Raw genomic sequence first — 23,693 nt, forward strand, 5'->3', positions numbered from 1 at the left:
TACAGGCGGGAGAAAACAGAGCCCGCTGCCTCTAGAAGGGGCAGGCAAACAAGTTGTTCCCCCAACAGTGGTTCTTCCCCAGGACACTCCTGGGTAAACCTGGGGGGGGAGGCTCCCAGGGCCTGTCCCCAACATGCCACTAGAGACCTGAGATCAGCTTCCTCCCTGTGTTCGGGGCCAACTGTGACCAGCTCTGGCCACCTCACAGTACTGTGCGGAAGCCTGTCTCATCCACTAGACTGCAAGCTCTTGAGGGCAGGGCATGGCTCATCAGTCTGGGGGCCATCTGTAAGCTGGTTCTTGAGCCAGGTTGTTGGTTCAGGTCCAAGTTCTGCCACTGACAAGTGGGGAGAGCTGGGATGAGGCAAGGGACCTATGTGTGCCCTCCTTATCTCACCTCCCCAGAGATAATTCTAATACCCAACCATGGACCATCGATTGGTATGTGCAGAGGACTCAGCACCAAGCCCAGAACTGGTGGGTGCTGCATGTAGAACCTCCAATGGTTGCTCCTGCCCACATGGATGGCTGGCTTCTTTCCTGGTGCTCCTTAAAGGCCTGATGAGTGAAGGGTTGGGAGGCAGCCTTCAGCTGCCCAGGAAGGATGCACGGGCCATTCCAGGTACAGGTGCCATCCACTGAACCAGTGCTGAGAGGATAAACCCTGTTGGGGTGGGAGATTTGAGGGACAGGCAGGCAGGCAGGATGCAGGGTCCTGAGCTGCAGTTTGCTATGCTCCATCCTCCTGGACTTGCCGTCGTATGTCCATCTTTATGGTTGGAGTGGGATGAGGCTCTGCTCTCCAGCAGATCAGGTGGTGGAGCGTCAGGCAAGAAATTGAGTGCAACCCAGGGAGCCCAAGTGCCATGATAGGAAAGTATCCTACCCAGCCATGTGGTCCATGGTGGAGCAGAGTGCAGATCATCAGGATGAGGGGTGTGAGCTTGAGAGGAGGGGACCATGTGCTGTTCTAGGCATAGGAGCAAAGTGCCTCTGCGGGTCAGCGAGTCAGAACCACAGGCCCAGGGAGTGAGGGGCCAGAGTCCTGTTCCTTCATTACCGTGTCTGAGGTCTCCAGGCTCAGGCTCCTCATCTTCACTCAGGCAGTTTTGATCCTCTATGTCCCAGGCCTGATGAGGGTCTTGGAAGGATGTGGCTCCTAGCACAGCCCAGTGCCTCCTGCACTGCAGGAGGCTGCTGTGTGCCTGCCTTTTGGAAGGGCTATTCTGCAGGTGCGTGAGTCTTAGACACGTTTGCATAAGAGCGCTCACGCAGCAGAAACAGAGCCCTGCACACCTGAGGCCACCATATCCTCACACAGGCGTCCCCACCGGTTCACACCCCTTGTCTTCTTATGCACCCTGACAGAGGCTGGCACCCACCTCCACTGCTCCAACCCCAGGTCCTCTGCAGAGCCCCCCATCCCCTGGGGATGTGCTGTGGCTGCCATAAAGGGACATCATTCTGGATTCATCAAGCAGGCCCAAGACGAAGGAGAGCGGGCTGTGCTTTAGCCCCCTCCTCACCCCTCCCGGGGCGTGCCACCACCAGCTTGTCTGGAAGTGCCCCTAAAGTGGAAAGGGGTGGCGTTCTGCTGTGCACTGTTTTGGCAGCTCCCTCTGTTCAGCTTAAAGCATATTGACGCCCCTGCTTGTTCTCTTGGGGGGCTCAGCATCTTCACATTTCCCCACCTGGAGGAGTCTGTCCTGTGAGCATAAGAGCTGAGCACGCTCTTCCTTCCTCCTCCTCCTCCTCCTCCTCCTCCTCTTCCTCTTTCTCCTCCTCCTCTCCTCCTCCTCCTCTTTCTCCTCCTCCTCCTCCTCCTCTTTCTCCTCCTCCTCCTCCTCCTCTTTCTCCTCCTCCTCCTCCTCCTCTTCCTCTTCCTCTTTCTCCTCCTCCTCTTTCTCCTCCTCCTCTTTCTCCTCCTGCTCCTCCTCCTCCTCCTCCTCCTCCTCCTCCTCCTCCTCCTCCTCCTCCTCCTCCTCCCAGGAGCCCCACACACTCACAGCTGCTGCTTCTCACCTCTGCCAAGCTTCCCCAGAGGGCAAGAGCCTGGGATTCTGGAAGCCCGGCCTAATCTGGACAAGACCTCAGGTTCTTCAGCTCCTGCTGCTGCTATTGGGTGAGAGCGGGCTGAGACCATGAATTGGCTGTTTTGCAAGACCAGCTCCTTCACTGGTAAACACTGGTCCTTCCTGCGGGGGTTTGGGGGGAGGACAAGGGCTGGCTGTGCTTGGACCCCGTCAAGGCTGCTCCTACCCTGGGAGTGTGTGCCTCCAGCAGCTAGCCTGGGCGTGGTGGAACACGGTCCTGCTGGCTCCGGAAGGCAGGTTTTGTTCTAGGACTCTGGCTTGCCACGTGGATGGAAGGCAGTGGCAGCGCTGGGCCTGCAGGAAGCTGCAGTGCTCACCGTCCACGGGGCTCGTTTGGCCAGGTCATACAGCCGTCTAGGTGGTGTGACCTCTGTGCTTAAGTACTGGCTTTTCTCAGAGTTCTGGACATTCTCTTGCCCCTTCTCCCACCCTGGGACGGGATCCTGCTCATGCTGCTGGATTTACTGCTGATTTTTTTAGCTGTCACTTTGACATTCTAGACTCACATATCCAAACAGCTAGTGGCATCTCCACTCTGATGTTCTGCCTGTATCTCAGCTCGGTGTGTTGTCCTCAACTGGGTTCTGATCTCTCCCTCTCCATGTCAGAACTGCTCCCTGTGCTGCACCGTCTGTCCCAGAGCTGCTCCTGCCTGGCCCCAAGCAGGAACCCCAGACTCAGCTTTAACTACCCTCCCCCCCAGTCACCCTGCTGATGCCTACATGTCTTCTAGCAGCTGTGGCCACCCTGTCTGTCACATCTGCTTTCTGGGTCCCCCCGTATCACTTGTGGGCTCCACCTTAAACTATTCTACATGTTGCAAAAATCATTTTTCTGTGATTATTATTTTTCTAAAATGTAAATATGACCACAGCATTGGAGGATCCCCTAATCTAAGAGGTCAAGTCTGAACTCCCTGATGTGACCTGCAGGCTTCCCTGGTGTCACCTCTTGCCACTCCAGCTTGGCACAGTGTCTCTTCCAACACACCCATGCAGCTTGCCAGGTCTTGTCTGCAGCATGTGGCTTGTCCCTCTGGTCCTTGAGGGCTCAGTTGAGGTATCATCCCCTGAGAAGCCTTTCCTGGGTGGCTTTCTTCTCAGCGGGTCCCACACATCTCTGGCCATTCAGTACTCTGCACGGGCATCTCGGGATGCTGATTCCTGCTTGTTCATCTGTCCCTCCACGACACTGAAGTCCTTGAAATAGAGATGGTGCCTTAGCTCCACGGGAGGGCCTAGCACATAGCAGGTGGGAAGTAAACGTTTGGGGTGTGAACTCAGGGCCGTGACAGGGAAGCCTCTCTGCGGGGTTCTGAGAGGGCGGCCAGCCAGTCTGGACTGCGCAGTGGTGGGCCTCACCCATACCCCGGCTGTGCCTCCGCCTCTCTTCCTGGTGTGGTTCTAGGGCGAAGCAAATTTTGAGTCCTTCCTAATGCAGCTGTCGATAGGGAGTCCTGACACCAGGGATGGAGTTTTCATGGAGGGGAGGAGGCCGCCCCTGCATTCTCCCTCCCTGCAGTTTGTATTTCTAGACCTTAATCTCTGTCATCACAGACCACCTCCTATGTGGGTTCCACTGGACCCTGATCTAAAAGCAGCCTCAGTCCTCATCACTGGGTGCTCCGGACTCAAGAGGAGTCATGGCTGGGGCCTATTTGATGGGACCCATTTCCCTGATCTGTTTCTACCCAAGCCCGGATCACTCAGAGGCCCAAGATGGGAAGCAAGCTCCTGACACTACAGGAGAAGCCGGCTCTCAGCCCAGTGCTGCAGATGCCCCCTGGGGGACATACTAGACCCACACCCTCGCCTGATGTGGGGACAGTCACAGACTTGATAAACATGTTTTCATGTTTTCCTTCACTTTCTAGCAGAGGGTAAGCAGAGAGGGAGCAAGGGGCAGAGGCTGTGGCTGGAACCTTCCCCTACGGAGCCTGTGGCTGAAAGGTTTGTGCTTGGGGGAGAGACTGAGGGGTCCCAAGTCCTGGTGCCCTGGAGGGGAAGGGTCAGCACTGGCCTGTGAAGGGGATTGTTGTGTAAAGCATTCTCATTTGCATTCACACAGTCCACAGCCTCTGACGTTCTTAGTGGAGAGTCTGCAGAGCTTTCTGGAGACGCTGGCCTCCTTCTGAGCACTTGGGGATCCAGTGACCCTCTCCTTTCAGAGAGGACGAGGCTGATCTGGTCAAGCTACGGGTTCAGGAAAGATTTCAATTCCTGCCTTAGCTGATATCATCTCTGGATGTTTACTATAAGGAACTGGAGACTGAGAAGTCCTAAGAACAGTTGATGGTGCAGGTCCAAGGGCCCAAGACCCAGGAGAACCAAGGTGTAAACTCCTGTGTGAAAACAGGAAGGGCCAAACCCAGGGGCTGCCGGTTCAGCTCCGTCCCTGGCAGGGAGGGACCAGCACCTCAGTGTCACAGTTCAGCGGGCGGAGTTTCCCCTTCCCAGCGGTCACTTGATGTCCTGTGAGGGCCGTCTGATGACAGGCCTGGGGACGGCAACCTACTTTGCTCTGTTAATCTCAACCTCAGACACTTACAGACACCCTCGGAATAATGTTTGGCCAGATATCAGGGCGCAGACTCTGGTAGCCCAGTCAAGTGGACACATCAAAGGAACCACCACACCATGTAGTACAAGTCTTACAATTACATGGCCTCCCGTGGCAATTTTTATGTGAATCTGTGGTCTGGGCAGGGAGAGTCCAGGCAGGCAGGGGGGGGGGCAGCCAAAACAATAAGAATGTTAAGCAGGACTGGAGCATTCCTTCCGTCATGACAGGACTTTTCCTCTGGCTCTCCCTTCCCATATAGCCTGCCCACTCCCTGGAGACGCAGTGTCTGCCTCTTCCCTGCCTGCTCCCCCCCCCCCCAGCAAATAAAAGAAATCGCTCCCTCCCCAGGCACAGCTGCTCCCACACCTAGGTATCTGCTCCCTCCGCCTAGCTTGCTTCCTAACTGCTAAAACCACACCGGGCAGTGTCTTCCTTGCCTCCAGCCCCCGGGTGCCTCTGGAGGCCCAGCCTTCCCACGCTGCTGTTTTACGCATTACCCACAACATCAAAAATGTTCCACTGGCGGTTTCAAGATTCCTCAAAAAACAGATTCAAAACATCTTTCATACTCTCTGAAGAAGCAATATATCACAGGAAAAGCTGTAACCTTTAGTGTTGCTGATGCTATCCAGGCTGCGGGCTGGCGAGGAAGGTACTGCAGACAATTCTTATTCTGCGTGGCTGCTGCTTGGAGGTGCAGGGCCCGTCCATCCGTCCCCCCACCGTCCACACTCCCAAGTGAGGAAGCTGTTGAATTTCCAAGTATTTGCCTAATGCCCTTTTATATAACCTGAAAAGAGTCCCAGGACTTGAAGGCAATATTTTCCAAGAAACAGCCTTCCCCCATGAACACAGTAGCCCTGAAAATAACACCGCCCGTCTCTAAAGCAATAACCAGCCCTGCCCGGAATGCGTCTGCCTGCCTTTTTCCTAATACAGCCGCGAGCAAGGAGCTTTGCAAAGCCAGCTGGGCAGAGGGAGAGCTAAATGAATTGTTAAGGGCTTCCGATGACCTAAAGCCAGCCAGCACAAGCCGCAGTCGTCGAGAGGCTGGCGGAGACCTCTGTGTCCTGTGACGCCCCCAAGGGTCTGAATCAGGGGCTGCTGCCTGGCCCAGGCCGAGGCGGCAGGAGATCGGAAAACATGCATTGGCCGTTATTCATCCTCGTTTCTTTCTGAAGGTTAATGTTGTGGGCAATCACAGAGAGCTGAGAGGAGGGGACAAAGATAGGAAACAGAAGCCTTCCAGGAAGTGAAGTTTCCTTTACCTTTGGTAAATAAAACTGTGCTCCTGTTTTCACAGGATAGTTCTGTTTCGCCAGCTTCCACTTCAGAGGAGGCTGGCAAATATGCTGTGACTCCTACCAAGACAGAAAACTCGGAAATGGAGAACAGGAACAAGACAGAAGTTCCTATGTGCTGCCTGCCCAGATCTGAGTGGGCCTTACCATGAGTGACCCTGGGAACAGGGCCAGAGTCATACTGACCTGATGCAAACCAGGGAACCATCCCCTCATGTGCTCTGTGTCCATAGGCAGGTTGCTAGACTTCTCTGAACCTGTTTCCTGACAGTGCCCATCGTAAATAGTTCATGGGATCAATAAGGATGATGGACGCTAAAACCACATGCCTGGCACAGACCCACCTCCAAAAGTGATAGCTTTTATTATTCTCGTTATTCTAGAAAATGTCTTTGTGAGTTGTTTGCTTGATGATTGAAACCATGTTTCTTTTTAATAAAATCTTGATTTAAAAAAGGCCTGCGGGCACCTCTGTTTTCTTTATCCAGTGGAACAGGGAGTGTGTCGGGGACAATATTTAGGGACTCATTAAATCTCTCATTCTTTAGTTTACGTGGCTATGATTGCCTTTTCCCTCTCATCTCACCCTGGCTCCTGCTGTAAGAAGGTTAGTTTGGGTAAAATGGGAGTTAGCAACTTCGGCAGCCTCTCTGTCCTGGAACTGGAGGGTAGCATGAACGCCAGGCGGGGTGTGAACTTCTGTAGGGCTCACCAGGAGACAGAGCCGTCTGGTCCTGGGGCGGCCAGGCAGAGGGTGGGGGAGCCACTGTGCGGGCTGCAGCTGGGAGGGAGAAGGGTAGCGTGGGGGTGTGCGTGTGTGACCCAGCTAAGAGGCCCATTCTTGCCCAGGGAGACTGACCCTTGCAATCCCTAAAGAGAAGGAACAAAGGGCACCAAGCCTGGAAAAGCAGAGGTCACCAGGAACCCAATTCCCAAACGAGAAGCAGAGGGGGTCCTGTGGGACCCAGCAGCAGGGGTGGGGATATTTGCTTACAGGACAGAAAGGAGCAGAGGCTTGCCACATGAGGAACAGTGACGTCGAAGCGCCCCAGGGCTGGTGGGTGGGCCCAGTCACACTGATGTGGTCATTTTAATCCAGTGTCTTCAGCACAAGCCCTGTTGGTGCAGTGACCTACGGGCATGAAGCCACCTAGACCGGAATAATGGGTTTTCTCAGCGGGCCCACAGGAGCTGCTGCCTCAGCAACTTCCCTCCGCCCAGAACCCCTGGTCCAGACGTGGCTCGTGTGCCCCTTCGAGGGGTTGCGTGGCTGCTGGTAGGAGTCCAGCACCTCCCCAGGCAATGACCAACGCTGCTTTCTCTGGGCACCTCTCACAGCCAAGCACAGCAGACAGACATGGGCCCAGAGCTACAGGGAGGGCAGGAGAGGGCACAGCTGCCTGCTCCCGAATCAGGGTCACACACAGAGAGTCCAGTTTCAGAGAGCGTGGAGTGTGTTTACAAAAAGAGCAAGAGTCCCAGACGGTTCCTGTCCTCTGTGAGATGGGAATGATGCTGTCCACTTCCAGGCGGTGAAGGCGAGCTTTAGTACCTGAGAAGGCCTGGCGCCCCGCAGGCCCACAGTGCTTACCATACCAACAACGCCAGTGCCTTCTCAGAAAAGTGACTGGAGGGGACCCGGAGGAAGAGCTGAGCTGAGAAAGGAAGTGCATATTCCAGGGCTGAGCAACAGGGTCAGAAAGGACCTGATGGCCTAAGCAGAATTTTGGAGGAATCTGTTTTGATGGAGGCATGGCTGGCCTACATCTGCAGGCAGCAATGGACCCTGATTCCGGTCGTCAGTGCCTGGGCTCAGGGGCCCCTCAACTGTGCATGTGCACTGTCACAGCTTCTCACCTGGCTGGCTCTGCTGCAGTCACGTGGCTCCTCGCTACTTGCTCCATCACCAGCCCATGCCTGCCTCAGCCTGAGTCTGCAAGGTCCTTTCTTCTGCTACATGTGAGTCATCCTTTCTTATCTCCTTAGGTCTCAGTTCAAAGGTCACCTCAGTGACTTTGTTCCTGATCCTATTATTTAAAACTGCCCACCCAACATTCTTTATTGTGCTTATAAATATTAGGGTGTGTGATTCCAAAGAATGTGCCTTCTCCCTGTTTTGAGTAGAGTTTCCTGTATGTATCCATTAAGTCATATTATATTTTAAAATCTTGTCTGCTTTTCCTTATTACTTTTACTTTCTTTTTGTTCTCTTATTTAGAGAATGTGTTAAAAGTCTTCTACTATGATTGTGGAGTTAAAATTTTTTCCCCCTGTAATTCTATCAATTTTTGCTTCATCTATTTTGAGGCTATGTGCTACGTTCCCAGATGTGGGTAATTGCTGTATCTTCCAGGTGAACCGAGGTGGGTTGTTAAAAATAATTATGGAATATTCTTTTGTCTTAAAGTCAATTTTCTTTGATATTCATGTAGCTAGCGACATCTGATATTTTGCATGTTATATCCTCTTTTCTATTCTTCTACTTTTAATCTTTTTGTATATTTTTGCTTTTAATGTTTTTTCCCCCTCTAAAATAGCGTACAGTTAGAATTTTAAAATTTTTCTTTTGGTCGGAGCATAGAATCTGATGTAATGATTAGTACAGTCAGGTTTAAGTTTATCCTTTTACTTTCTGTTTGCCTCACTTGTTCATGCTTCCCTTTAAAAATCTGCCTTCTTTGGATTAAGTATTTTATGTTATTTCATTGTAATATCCGTTGACATAATAACTCTCAACCTTGACTTATTGAAACCTAATAATGCTTAAACTTGCTTCTTTGTCAGTTCAAGGGCCTTGAAGTAATCAAACGTCATTTACCACCCCCTCATTTCTTTGCTACTTTGCATTTACTTTTCTCCCTGTTGTTGTGTAGAGTCTCTTTTGCATTGCTTCATACAATTACGAACAGCCTTATTTTTATATTTTTATTGTTCTTAATTCCTTCCCTGAACTACAACTTTTCCTCCTTTGAATTAGTTTCCCTCTGCCTTAAGGATACGTTTTAGTATTTCCTTTAGTGTAGAATGTCTGTTGACCAATTATCTCAGTGTGTGTTTGTCTGAACATCTTTTTTTTATAATAAATATATATATATATATTTTGTAGCTGTAGATGGCATGCCTTTATTTTATTTTTTTAATGCAGTGCTGAGGACCAAACCCAGTGCTGCACATGTGCTAGGCAAGCACTGTGCTACTGAGCTATAGCCCCAGCCCCTGTCTGATCATTTTTTTTTTTAAACCTTTTTTTTTTTTGCTATTGTTATAAGGCTGTTTTCACATGGTATAAAATTGTAAGCTGGAAATTTCCTTAAGCACGTTAAAATTGTCCCTCCATTGTCTTTGGATGACCGATGTTTCTGCTGAGAAGTCAGTAATGTGTCTAGTTATTGTATCTTTAAAGTAATCTGTGTTTCTCCTCCACTTTTTAATTTTTTTTCTCTTTGTCTTTCGTTTTTATTCACCTTTCTGTGAAAACCTTGATGTAGATTTCTTTTAATTTGGCCTACTTGGAGTTTTAATGCTTACTGAATCTGTGACTTGATGTCTTATTTAACAGGTTGGTCTTGATGTATTTATTTAACGGCTATTGTCTTTTGAATCATAGCTTTTTGCTAATTTTCTTTTTCCTGTTTATCTGGACTTCTATTATATGTATTTTAGAGCTTCTTGTCATGACTCTAGTGTCTCTTAGCTTCTTTTTTCTGTATTTTTCTTGTATTTCTGTACTTAATGCTGGATGTTTTTCTTATCTGTCTTTCAGTTTGTGATTCTCTCTTCAGCTGCATTTGCTAAAACTACTGTTGAGTTGCTTAGGAGTATTGTGAGACTATTGACACTTGGTTCTTTAAAAAAAATAGTTTCTGGTTTTCTGCTGAAAACTCCAATTTTGTGTTTTAATTCCTAAACATGGTAAAGTGTAGCTATTTTAAAATAATCTGATAACTCCAATATATCTGAAGCTCTGTTGGTTTTATCTAGGGGTGGTTGTTAACATTGCCGTCTTATGTCTGGTTATTTTCTGTTGTGTTCCACATTCTGTCATCACATTGTTTTTTTTTTTAATTTTTTAGTTGTAGATGGACACAATATCTTTATTTTATTAATTTATGTGATGCTAAGGATTGAACCCAGTGCCCCACGCATGCAAGGCAAATGCTCTATCACTGAGCCACAACCCAGCCCTCATCACATTGTTTGTAAAATAATTTCATACTTCGAATGATGTTATCTTCCTCCTAAGATTATTTGTTTACTTCTGTTGGATACGTTAGCAATATGGGATCATCTTAATTCAGAGTGACTTGATACAGAGAGGCAGCTCCAGAGAAAGCCAACATGCAGCATTCAGAGCCCCAACCCACAGCAAGTGGAGGAGTCACTGTACCCACTGGCCTCTTGGCTGACTCTGGATCCCAATTTGGGCCTTTTGACACTGCAAGGCTGCTGCAAGGAGTCCTGCTCAGCTTGCCACTGCCCCTTCAGAACTAGAAAATAATCCTAGGGGATAACTGGCTGTAAACTTGAAGCTTACCTCCATGGGTCGCTTTCCTTCCCCAGATCCCAACTCAGTAGCATTTCACCATCTCATTAGTTCTCCAGTGCCGTCAAGATGGTGGCCATTACACATTGCCAACTTTTCTTGTTTTCAGTGGAAGGCTTGGGCTGAATTCCTTCATTGACTATTTTGAACACAGAACTCACTAGCACTTATTACCAACTAACATACTATATATTTTTGTTAAGTATTTTCTTCATTGTCTGGCTATCCATTAGAAGGTAAGCTCTACAAGGGCGGTAATTTTTGTGTTTTATTTACTGGTCTTTCCAAAGCATATGAAAGTGTACTTGGCACATCCTAGATGCTCAATAAATAGCTGGTGAACGAGTGCATGAATCTAGTTTTTGACTCCACTGCTACAAGGATTTATCCAACAAGCAAGATTTGGAATTTCGGCCTTTGTAGGGACATTTTGAGGTTCAAAAAGGAAGGGGACTTGGGCCACATCTCCATGGTGAGTTGGGACAGAGTCAGGGCTTCTGTATAGCACTCCAGGGCTCTTGTCTCTACTCCACAGAGCTAACCTTTCCTGGCCTAGGATCAAGAGGACCAAGCCCTGCATAAGCCAAAGCTGGAGTGATGACAAAGAACAATCTTCTCATGATATGACTGATGCAGCTGAGAATTCCAGGATCAGAAGCCACACAGGGGGCTGAGGGGAAGTAGGAAATTGAGGAGATGACCATATTTGCAAACTAGCGGTTTGTGCAGTCCATTCTGTAACCTTCTCAAGTTTCAAGCTCTGAGTGGCATTCTAGGTGAAAGATGGAGAAGACATCCATGAAGCTGTTCGGACAGCAGCAGACTCTACACAGTAGCGCACACAGTTTGGGACGAGAGAGGAAGCGGGGAAGTCACTTGTTTCTCCAAACCACACCAGAGCAAATACATCAGGGTGCAATTCAGCACTGGGAGGGCAGTGGGAATCGGGCCTGGCACTCAGGTCAGGCCACGGGTCCAGTAGCCCAGCAACTGCATCTGCCCACCCCCAGCCCAGGCCAGACTCTGATCCCTAGCATCCAGTAGAAGGCTTGCATTTCCAAATGTGTGAGAGAGCCCTTCGCTATGGTTTGGATAAGTGTCCCCTAAAGGCCCATGTATTAAAGGCTTGGTCTCTGGGGCGGTGCTTTGGGAAGGTGCTGGGACCATTAGGAGGAGGGACTTTCTGGAAGGTCCTTAGATCACGGGAACCATTCCCCAGAGGGGGCCGTGGGACTCCAGCCTTTCCCGTACTCTCTTTTCCTTCCTGGTGACTAGTGAGCAGTTTGCCTTGCCATGTGCTCCCTGCTGTGGCCACCGGCACCCTGACAATGGGCCCAAGCAATGGGTCTGCTTGATCATGGACAGGAACCTCCAAACCATGAGCAAGACCAAACCATTTCTCTTTGTAAACTAATGATCTCCAGTTTTCCATTATAGTGACAGAAAGCTGACGAATACAGGCTTCTTGGGCAGGGAGATGGCCAGCAAGGGATGAGGACTTTCCAGTGCATCCGACACATGTGAATCCTGAGGTTTACTTGTCACACAAACAACCTGATGCTCAGTCCACTCTCCTTTGCTGAACCTGCCATCCCCAAGTCACAGAATGCAGTAGTTCAGGCTGTGAGCTCTAGAATCAAACAGAATCCAAATGGAGTCTGACCGACGTTTGCCACTAAGATTAGTGGCACAGTCTTGGGCTACTTTAACTTCTTTGTGTCTCAGTTTTCTCACCTTTATATTGGGATGATAGACACTACCTCACTGGTTTTGTTTAGAGACTGACCCAATAAACATGCCAAGTGCTTGCTAGAGGTCCTGGAACATAGTGTAGATCTTACTAAGTATTTGTTGTCATGCCTGTTGTTACCTGTCCTGGATTTCTCAAATCTTTCTATTTCCCTTTTCCCCACTGCCATTGCTGGTATCTAAGCCACCATCTCCCTTTGGTTCTATACTGTACCCCCTGCTTCCTGCCTCCTCTTCCCACAACTAGCCAGTGGAGGATTTTGAAGCATACACCTGTTCACTATTTCATGAAAATCTTTCCATGGTTCCCCACTGCTCTCAAGATGTGCTCCCAACTGGCATCTCCAACTCCTCCTCTCTAATGGTTACCTTCTCCAGTAAAAAGATCCAACTACTTTCCAGTTTTCCAAAGTATCAAGCTTGGGTTGGGGATGTGACTCAGTGGTAGAACACTTGCCCAGCATGCGTGAGACCCTGAGTTCGGCTGCTAGTACCGAAGGAAAAAAATAAGTACCAAGCTCAGTTTCCTCACTGGGTCTCTCTAGGGAATTCTCTGTCCTCCATTCGTCCAATTCCACCTAGATATTTCCAGTTTACTCTACAGGTCTTGGCTTAGACAAAATATCCACAGTTGCCCCAAAGCATACACTGTCCACCAGTGCCATTGCTGGCCAGAGCCCACCCTGCCGTAATGGATGTATTACCTGTCTATAACCACTCCCAGACCACCAGAGTGGGACTCCATTTGTCAAATGAATGAATGATTAATGACCGATGTCAAGGGAACAGGTCAACAGAATTACAGACAAAATAGAACCCGGTGACTGACTTCAACTCCCAGTTGGAGAATCTTCCGGAACCAGTGCTCGTACAAACTTCCTTTGTAATTATTCTATTTCCATTTGTAGCACAGAGCTCCCTAAAATCCTGTAAATATTTTGTTTCCTAATTGCTTATCTGCACCTTAATCACATAGTAGTTTTATTATTATTGTTATCATTATTGTTATTATTAATGGTGATAAATAAAACAAAGCATAAAAGTATTTGCAGAAAAAAATTGTGTGATTTAGAATTTTTAATTAATATGAGTTGGGGTTTGCACCGAGTGCTGCGTGTGAGAATGGATGGGCCTCGGTGCCACCCCCAATGGCTTTGGTATCTAAATGCTCCATATTGTAATTTACATCCTAAGGGGTTCACAGCACTTAGAAAATCATCAATTCTCCAGTTATCTGGTTCCTATCAGCATTGCTTTCTCCAAACGAATGCATTTCAATTAGCGGATGTATTTACCAGAGCAAATGTGAGGTGTGTATTTTGTGAATTATAGCTTGAACTTTGAATGAAAACAAAACAATAAACCTTTCTGAGCGCCTATGATATTCCAGGCATTGAAGATAAGACAAAGAGGAAGAAGATTGGACCCTACGTCCAAGGAGACGGCAGTCTTGCTGGGCAAGAAGGATGTACACAAAACCCAAGCATTCAGCTGTGATTCAGGGCAGTGGGTAAGAGACCTCATGGGATGTGCGTGAGTTCCTGGTACAGATGGTACGCTATAGATATGTCCAGGAGGAAACAAAGCAAAAGACTGAAACTCCCCACGCAGATACTGCTTTTCTAATGTTTACAGACACCATTACACTCCCGTCTGCACACAGGAACACCTTCCAAGAGATTTCTGGGCCTGGCTTTTTATTCCCCATCACACCAGGAACGGAGATGGATTTTATCGTCTTTGGGTGGACACCAAAAGGTGATGCTTTGAGCCAACTGCCAACTACTAGAGATAACATCTAGGCTGGGACATCCTTCTTCCTCCTGTCCTGGGTCAATTCAAGGGGACCTGGAAGGAGAAGAGGGTGTGAGAGTCTAAACTGACCAAACGCATAAATTGTGGGGTGAGAAAACCTTGTTCACAAAAGAAATCCAAAGCCCTCTAAAGAATTAGACGGCAAGCCTGTGCGTGATAGGATGTGATTTGGTCTCAGATATTTGATTAAAAGTAACTTTTCCATTTGGCCCAAGACTGAAAAAGTGAAGTGGATCCCAGGTCGTCTTCCGCCTCCTTTTTGGCATTTCCCCATCCTTTCCCGGGGTTTCCCACCTCATGCCTCTCGGCCGACCCTACAGGGACAGAAGGCAGAAATTCTCCTGGGGGGTCAGAGTGACCTTCTTGTAAATCTTCATCCCAGCTTCCTGTGTGTTGGGGCAGTGTGTGGCCCCTGTCCGGGCCACTGGCTCCTTGTCTGGAGAGTGACGAAGCCCTGGGACGATCAGGATGTTTGCAGCCCCCTCGAAATCCACGTCAAAACCTGATCCCCTACGTGATCTGGGAGGTGACTCGCTCATGAGGGCGGAGACCTCATGAAAAGATGAGGACAGAGCCCCTCCACAAGGTGCTGAAGAGTCCAGAGTTGACCCCTTTACCAAGCGAGGGCCTAGTGAGACGGGGCTGTCCATGAAGTAGGAGATGGGTCCTCACTTCCCGGCACCCAGAATTGTGACAAATTTCCGTTGTTTAAAAGCCCCCAGTTCGTGGCGTTCTGTCACAGCAGTCGGTGGGGACTAAGACAAGCCCTAACTACTTCTTGGGCCTCTAAGATACTGGCACAGAGTCTGCCATGTGGCATCAGCTCAGTGGGTCTCGCGTTCCCTCCTCCCCTCCCTTACATGCCCACAAGTGCCCACTCTGTGGCCACACAGCCCCTCATCGAGTGACTCTCCTCTTCCCCTCTGCTCTTACTTCAGTCTAGCTTTAGGAGAAAAACTGTGCTAAAACCGACTCACATCAAGCAGCAAATGATTGTTCCCTCAGGAGGTTAAAACTGCTAATTGCATTTTATAAGAAAAGGAATTTCATAAAGTGAAGCTTTAATTGTTAAATTGGTCACGACGAACACAGAATTTTGGGCATATCCCTTAGATGCTTTTGGGCAGCGCCCCACACCATGCCTTAGATCCTCTGGCTCTAGGGAATTAAAGTTGGCTAACGGAAAGGCAATCAGAGGGAACCACAGGAAATCACACGAGGAGACCCCAACCAGAGACCTCAGAGACCCCTGCAGCTCCACAAAGCCAGGGAACAGGCTTTCTAGCCTTCCTCAGCTCCGACACCTACTGTGTGCAAGGCTGTAATGCAGAGGAAGTAGCTTCTGCTTCCACCACCTTCATGGGCCTCTAAGGAATGTTCTGGAATCAATTGCTCACTGTTTCCTTCTCTCTCTCTTTCTCTCTCTCTCTCTCTCTCTCTCACACACACACACACACATACATCACACGCTATCACAGGTTGACCCCTCACTCCCATATTTTCTAACTTGTCCTTTACAGAATATTTTCTTGAAGATTTGGAAAGTCTTTGCAATGCCAAAGTACCTGAGAAGACGAAAGGTTTGGATAACTTTCTTGCTTTTATGATAATCCTCTTTCTTTCAGGCCCAGAGGCTGGGATCCGTGTCAATTTTCACGGACAGTTCCGTCAGTAAGGATTTACATGTTCGGAAAACGTGACCAAATCTTGGTTTTGGTTAAGGTAACCAAAGGGCAAGGGACTCCTCCCTCCCTCCTGTCCCTCACCACGTAACAATCCCCAGGGAGCCAGGGACCCTCTGCCATGGAGGCCGTGTCTGGACCCCTTGAGGCCTCTCCAGCAGTGATTCAAACATGGGGCAGAAGTCACCCAGCAAGGGACAGGGCCCTGCTGTCCTCTCCATGCTTGAGGACTTACTGCAGGGTCTAGTAAGACCATAGGTGATGGTACTGGGGGCAGGTCAGGCTGGGCCAGGCCTCCTTCAAGCAGGTGGGGCTGGGTGGGGTGAGCTGACCACTAGGGAGGCTCTTGCTGTGTCTGCATCGGAGGTGCCAGTTCTGCAGAGATGAATTCTGCTTACCAGGCCTTGGCTGCAGCCCAAGGTGAAGGCAGAGGGCACCAGTCAGGATGGGTCCTCAGGCCAGGGGCCAGCCAGGGAGCAGAGAGGAGGCAGCCAGGCAAGAAGGGGGAGGCAGCGTTCTAGGAAGGGGAACCCTCAAACTTCAGAGGGGCGGCGTGGAAAGTGTACATGGATTAATGCCCTCCTTTCTCTTCTCATTCTTGCCAATTGCCCTAAAATGACCCACGGTGACTTAGTCTTCCCATTTTAGATGGGCACTCGGGACTCCAGGGGCCTGAGATCTCAGGGCATGTCCAGAAGGGAAAAGCTCCCAGTGTCCACCTCCAGGGTTCCTGCTACTACCTGGAAGGGACATCGTCTCCCAGGAAATCGGCCACTTTTATCCTGTCAATTCTTTCCTTCGGTGACACTTGTGTCCCAATGGGACCACTTATCAGCAAGCACTGTTAGCGGCAACACCTGCCTCAGTTTTGGAGAAGAGGAATTCGCTTCCAATTGTCCAGTGGTCTTTTCTGTAGACACTTCATGCTGGACAGCATCAGGGGCTCCTCTGGGGCTGTTCTAGCCCCTGGGTACTGAGGATCAGGCCCACACGAGGGCTGTCCACCAGGCACTCAGGCCTGATCCCATGGAACCGACTTCATCGTGTTGTGACCATCTCGCCACAAATCCTCTGGGCACCTCCTCTGGGCATGGTTCCCCAGGAGGAGAGGGGACAGTGACAATGTTGGGTGACCATGGGGACCCCCTCGAATGGCTCCTGGACTGAGCTCTGTGAGGAGTTGCCTGCAGGCGTTCTTTCTCTGTGGACTGTGTGTGAAGCTGCACCAGGGCGTCTGACATCGAGCCCTCAGGTCCTGGCCAGGTGGCTGCTCCCCAGGATAGGCACAAAGTGAGGCTGGCCTGGGAAAGGGAGGCAGTAGGGAGGGGACTCGGTGTGCTATGGCTTTTCTTGTGCCAGAACCACAGAAAGGAGAGTCTTCCTGGCTGCGCCTCCTCCCCCTCCCTCTTTCAGAAGTTCAGTTCTCAGAATTCTTGTTCCAAATGTCCCAGAGTCATTGAAAAGGCCTGGGTCTCAGACCCCACCTGCCATGCAAGTGCCTGGGTGTGAGACCCCCAAAGGCCCTTCAGTTCTGGGATCCAGGGGGTTTACCCTGAGACGCAGAATCAAGACGAGCCGGAGGTCCTGAGAATTCAGCTGTCCAGGGTCAGGCTGACCTTCAGGGCCAATGGGCCTGTCATGCAGTTGGGGTCCAGACCCCCTTCCATCCTGGTCTTCAGCATCTGACCCAGGAAACTCCTTGATTGCTGGTTGGAGGAGAGGCTCTGGCCAAACCCAAGGTGACGATGAGGGTTTACAGGTTGAGGCCCCAGCAGCCCTAGCATCTCCCAAAGCCTGGGGGTGTCCCATGGCTCCAAGGTCCTGAGCCTTTTGCTTTGCCTAGACCTGGGGTCTGCTCCCTCAAGCTCTTACTGAAGCCCTGGGGGAGGGGAGTCACCCAGTTGAGAAGTCCAGTCTTGCCTGGGACCTCACTCCTGACTGCCCACCATATGGCCAGGCACGGGGACTGCTGGCTCCTCCTCAGTGATTTTTCAGGGCCGGAGCTGCAATATCTTTCCCAAGAAATCAGACGGCTCCAGAGGCTGTGGAATTGGGGGCAGGTGGAAGCTGACCCAGGCTGGGCAGATCCCTCCAGCTTCCGGGTCTCTCTGAGCCAACTGGTACCCTCAGCCCGGACCTCCAGCTGAGCCCGGGCAGTCCCTGAGACCAGCCTCAAACTCGTCCCTTCCTCAACCCAGGAACTAGATCCTTGAGACAGAAGGTACCCAAAGGGTCTGAATAAACATTTTCACTTAGGACAACATCCTGGAGCTGTCCCTTGGCTGGAAGGGACTTTTATTTGCTTTTAAGTCATGGCCTTCCTGACCCTCTCGTGGCTCCCTAAAGGTACCCCCTGACCTCCGCCGGATCCAGGGCAGGGGGAGGAGGAGCTTGCTGGGTGGGAGTGGACTCGCTGACTCAGGGGCAGCCTTTGGGGTCAGCCAGGACAGAATGTCTTCAGGAGGCTCTGTGATCAGCAGCAGCCAGTGCTGTTACTAAGAAAAGCCCAAGGAGAAAGATCACACACGCCTGCCTTGCTGAGCCTGGGGCTGGGTGTGGGGGGAGGGGGCATGACTCAGGAGACACAGGGACCACGTCAAGTCCCACTGGCTGGCCGCTCTGCCGTGCCCCCTGATTTGTTAGTATAAAAAGTCCCTGAGCTCTGGTTGTTTTCAATTCTGGGGAAGTTGGGCACAGCCTGGCAAGCCTCTGGGGGCCCTAGAGCAGCGATCATTCTGCTTAGCAAGACACAGGAGGACCAGGGACACAGCTGGGGGCCCTTGCTGTTGCCCCAGTCCCTGGGTGAGTGAGTTTCTTCGTGGCTGTGACTGCCATGGCTACCACACTCTGCTCCTTCTACCCTGCCTCTGTCCTGGGCCATTTGCTTCTCAATATGGAAACAGCAGCTATTAACTGAGCCTATGTTGTTCCCAGGACCTTGGAAGGCTCGGTGTGCATGTGGGCATGCCCCATGAGAAGGACATCAAAAAATAACTTGCTAGGGTAGGGGTTGGAAAACCCTGGGTCTCACTGGGCTACACCAAGTCAGCCATTGTGGTGGGCTAGCCTAAGAACCTAACCACCGAGCTGCACTACCTGGTGGGGGAGGTGCACGCATGCTCTTTACTGGCACAGAGCCAAGAGTATCCCTCCCACCGTCCCTCTAGTGGTCTCACCTAAAGGAACCATTTCTTGTTCCAGAACCGCAGAAGCTGTAAGGAAATCCCAGCTTGTGGGGAACATAGTTGTGCTGTGAGTCTGGCTGGGTCCTGATTCTCCCCCTGGGGCCCAAGGTGGTCCCTGAAGGCTCTGCTGTCATCTTAGGCAGGGACCTAAAGGGGTCACTCACAATCACAACTATGGTTTTGTAAGACCCCAAACCTGCATGCTTTTGCATGACAGACCACTGAAGAGGGGAGGCTGGAATACATCTCCCGCTACAGGGTGGGATTTGCTCCTTTACAGCCCTGTAAATGACTTCATCTCTTCTAACTGCCATTAGCAAATAATTCATATCAATTCCCACGCCCAGAGTGCAGGCACTGAATGTAGATATTTTACTATCAAGGATGCTTTACTCCCAACCAAAGCCCATTTAAAGTGAATGTTAGCAGTTGGACAAATCTTGCATCCTCACTTGCTGAGCCCCTCAAGGCTTTGGAAGGTGTTCACACCCCCATCTCCCTTTTCCATGATTGCTTTTTATGTTGAATGTGGGTGTGTTCATGGTCAGTATGGCTCAGTGAGTGGTTAGGAGCCCTGACTTGGGGGTCACAGAGATCCCAATCTGAACTCCAAACTGTTTGAACATGTGCTAGCTATAGAGTTAACTTCTCTAGACCTCAGTTTTCTTATCTGTAAAATGGGAAAAAGTATCTGCTCCACAGAGTTGCTGTGAGGTTTAAATAAGAGATGTAAAGTGTTTAGTGCAGTTTCAGGAGAATATCTTACTTAACAAGGTCTCACATTTCTCATCTGGGGGCCATTTCACCAAAAGGGCAGAACTGCACCAACAGCTGAGTTGGCGGAGGAACAAGGCCCCCTTCTCGGGAAGGCCTGGGAGTCCTGCTAGGAGGTCAGCTTGGAATCCAGCAACGAAGATGCTTCTTAGACCAGAGTAGAGCCACCAGCACCCTGCACCCAGGTTGGAAGACCCAGGTCTCAGCCTCAGAGCCTGAGTCCCTAAGTCTCAAATCCTTTTGCTCTTTCTCCAATAATGTTATTTAGCACAGGCCCGTCTTTCCCCTTAGATCTGTGCCTACAAAAGAACATGGTGTTATCCTGACTGCCCGTAATTCATTATGCTGAATCCGTCTCCATCTGGAAGCTTATACAGTTGTTGAAAAGTTGTCACTATAACCTATTGTCACTGCAACCTTTTATGAACCAGCCTACATTTTTATGTCAAAAATTTATCTTAATGGCCTCACAGCTCTTACCTCCAATTATTTCGATGTCACCGACCTCCAGCTTGGGCTGTGTTCCAGCTAATGTGTGAGGACAAATTCCCTCTTGGTCCTACCCCAACCCTGCTTAAAATGAAAAGAAACCTTTCGGTAAATGTGGTGCAGTCCCTTGATTGACATGCATGTACACACGCTGCAAAATGCAGGGGAGGGTAGTGTCTTTGGGACACCCTGGGAGGCCATGGGATGAAGAACCTGGGCAGCTGCAGGGGACCTGGAGATGTTCTATGCGACGGTAACTTGGAAGGAGCATCGAGAAGGGACATGGAACCTAGGTGCCCAGCAAAGAGGCAGGGCTTGAATATCCCTTGTTTTAAAATCACAGACAGTAACACCCATACTCCCTAACCACAGAGCAGAAATGTGAGAGAGAAAAAAATCATGTATGCTATTTTTGCTGTTGTTTAGATGGGGTTTTTCTATGTTACCCAGCTGGCCTTGAATTCCTGGGCTCAAGTGGGCTTGAAGTAGCTGGGACTACAGGCCACCACGCCCAGCTTTTTCATGTGTGCTATTAAGAGTGAATACTGTACCCTCATTTGTGATTTCTCTTGTTCTGATTTCTCCAAAACACATGCGTTCTGTGACTGAGCCCCTGTACATAAAAGTACTTAAGTATAAATATTTATAATATAGGTCAATAATAATTTACTAAATATACATATTTGTATGTAAGATATAAACATTCATATTTTTAATGTTAAATATGTGATATATTTAAATTATATCGATTTTATCTTGAAATATTTAAAGATAAAATCAATATGATTTAAATATATCATTGACTTTGGGAGTCAATGATAACTGAAAAGGCAGCTAAGGAAATATACATTTCCTTCCATGACTTTTTTCTTGTATCACTGATGAGAAAAGACTAGTTCCCTCATTTGGGAAAAGAGTGGGCATTTTCTACAACCCCCTGTGAGGATTATTTTCTCTACTTAATAGAAGAGGAAATGGGGACCAAGGCATGCCTGGAGACTTAGGCAAAAGTGCGTCACACGTGGGTCATGCGTGAAGCCAGCCCAGCATCCTTGCTGGAAGCTTCTGAAGATTGGGCAGGATGCACTTTTAAACTCACTGTTCTCTGAAGTTGGAAACCAACATTGCCTGCTTCTCTGCCTCTGCCTGCACCAACATGGCTGCTTCAGTAACAGCACTCCTTAAATAGGAAAGAATGCCTGGAACAGGAAACCAGGGGTTTCCTGTGACCCACCTCCAAGCAAGCTCCATGCCAGGTCTGGCTTCCCCGTGCCCATGTTCTCTGCCCCCGCTCCCATGACATGGCAGACATAGGCACTCCACTTCTATACCCTCAATCCTAGTCGCAATATTGTTCATTTTTTTTTAAAGAGAGAGTGAGAGAGGAGAGAGAGAGAGAGGGAGAGAATTTTTAATATTTATTTTTCAGTTCTTGGTTGACACAACATCTTTGTTTGTATGTGGTGCTGAGGATCGAACCCGGGCCGCACGCATGCCACGCGAGCGCGCTAAGGCTTGAGCCACATCCCCAGCCCTGCAATATTGTTCATTTTGAGCCATCCAGTCCCCCATTCCAATTTTGGAGGGAGGGAAGCCCACTATGATGGAAAACCCTAGCTGCAAGCACAACCCAGTGAGCCTTGGCCTTGGCCGCCTTGGCTCTGCATGGACTGACTGCAAGTTGGCTCAATGGTAGACCCTGCTGTGCTTGCAAGTTTGTGCTCTGTTCTTGGAGAGGGGCAATTGGCTTTTTCTGTGACTGTGTAGAGATGGCTCCTATGTAGCCATCTCTGGTTGCAGGGAGCTCTGTGCCTCAGGGAAAGTGGGCACAGGTAGGAGAGGTGTGCATGCTCGTGCACAGCATGTGTGAGTGTACGTGCATGCACGCATGGACAATGAATGCCAACTGAATTTTCTCTTTTGTTTGAGGCAAACACGAGGATGTTAAACTGCTACAATTTGTGTTGGAATACAATAGTCCTGCCTACAAAATCTTGTAAGGTCACTCACTTTGCAAGTGGTCTTGGTAAATGAATATCCCTACCCCTCATTTTTTTTTTCATCATAAAATTGGGATAATAATACTTGCACCACAGGATTTGATACAAAATGTGTGCAAGGCACTCACTCATGCCTGGCAGGTAGTAAAGATTCAATAAATGCCAACCATCTTTACTGCTGCTCTTATTACCAATCTCTCATGGCTCAGTCTGGTGACTGTTGCTGCTTGTGATGCCATTTCCAAACCTCGAATTGCAGAGGGGCCTAGCCTCATCTCTTGCTGTCTTTCTGATGCCTCTGAGTCCTGCAGAACCAAGTGCTCCCAGGATGGGAAAGGAGACTTATTTCTAGTACCAGGTCCAGAGACTGCTCATGCCCACCCCTGCACCTAGAGGAGAACAGGCCCAGGGCCCTACAGAAGGCTGGGGGAATGGGGTAGGAAGATGCACTTGCTTTATAGAAGAGCCTACGAGGGCTCCCCACTTCCTGCCCAGCATGGTCAGCATGTTAGAGCTGGATGTTCATTTTAAAGATGGATGCATGGATGCACAGCAAGTTTACAATGGCATCTGGAGGAGTCCCAAACCTGTGGACTCTCCCTTGTAATGTCCCCCAGGTATTTGAGCCCCTGCCCTTTCCTCCCATTCCCTTCTGCAGCTCTGCCCTCCCCACTCTTGGCTGGGCACCTTCTGATCCTGCATGCTGGTCTTTAAGCCATCCTACTGCCCCTCACTCCCTCGGTCTGTCCGTGCCAGTCTCTGCCCTCCCAGCCTCCTTTAGGATGGCTACCATGTTTGCTGGGACAGGAAGTATAATCATAGATGGCCTTATCTTGTTCCCTGACCTTTCCTTTGCCTAGTTCTGTCTGTGGCCAGATCACAGGGTCCTTGGGGGCATGTGCTGGGTTGAGCAGAAGAAATGGTACTTTCATCAGGGAGGGCAGCAGGAGTTGCTGCCTCTCCCCAGCTACGTGACCTCAACCTCCTCATCTGTGCTGCAGGGAAAATGGTAAATGGATGCCAAATTGCACCTTGGTACAGGAAGCTTCCCCTGGAGACTTTTTATTTTATGTGGGTCTGGATTTTAGGGCCAGCCCATCTCCTAAAAGCAGGCCCCTGTACAAAGCAAGAGAGCAATGGAACTCTAAAGGGTGTTTTACTTCCTGTTTCAGTGGGAAGAGACTTCGCCATTCTCTCTCTTTGATTCTAAAGACAGCGCTGAGATTCCCTGCATCCCCAGGCACCTATCTGGCTGGTACAATCCAGAAGTAACTCTCATAGTAGTGCCAGGAGTAAGAAGGAAGAAAAATCTGAAAAATGGGTAAAGTTCATACCAGGAATCTCCTATTTATTTGTGTCCTCCTCCGGGAGACTGGTTCTGAGACAAAGAAAAAAAAAATTGCCTTTGTGCGCGAGAGACGGCTTTGTCCCCGCATCAGTCTCTCTGCCTCCCTCATTTAGAGGGAGATGCCGAGGATCAGAGACGTGCTAAAGAGGCAC

General features: G+C 49.7%; 1 protein-coding gene and 1 long non-coding RNA gene across 6 annotated transcripts in view; one reads left to right on the plus strand and one right to left on the minus strand.

The window, feature by feature from the left end:
- Klhl29 (kelch like family member 29) overlaps positions 1-23,693 on the minus strand; it is a 279,732-nt gene that overhangs the window by 76,202 nt on the left and 179,837 nt on the right. The window lies entirely within an intron of this gene.
- Positions 1,959-6,416, plus strand: LOC120885059 (uncharacterized). The gene is made up of 2 exons (XR_005727551.2): positions 1,959-2,178; positions 5,959-6,416. It is a non-coding gene; the product is annotated as an uncharacterized LOC120885059 (long non-coding RNA).

The sequence above is a fragment of the Ictidomys tridecemlineatus genome, chromosome 12 (genome assembly GCF_052094955.1).
Source record: "Ictidomys tridecemlineatus isolate mIctTri1 chromosome 12, mIctTri1.hap1, whole genome shotgun sequence".
Taxonomy (NCBI): Eukaryota; Metazoa; Chordata; class Mammalia; order Rodentia; family Sciuridae; genus Ictidomys; species Ictidomys tridecemlineatus.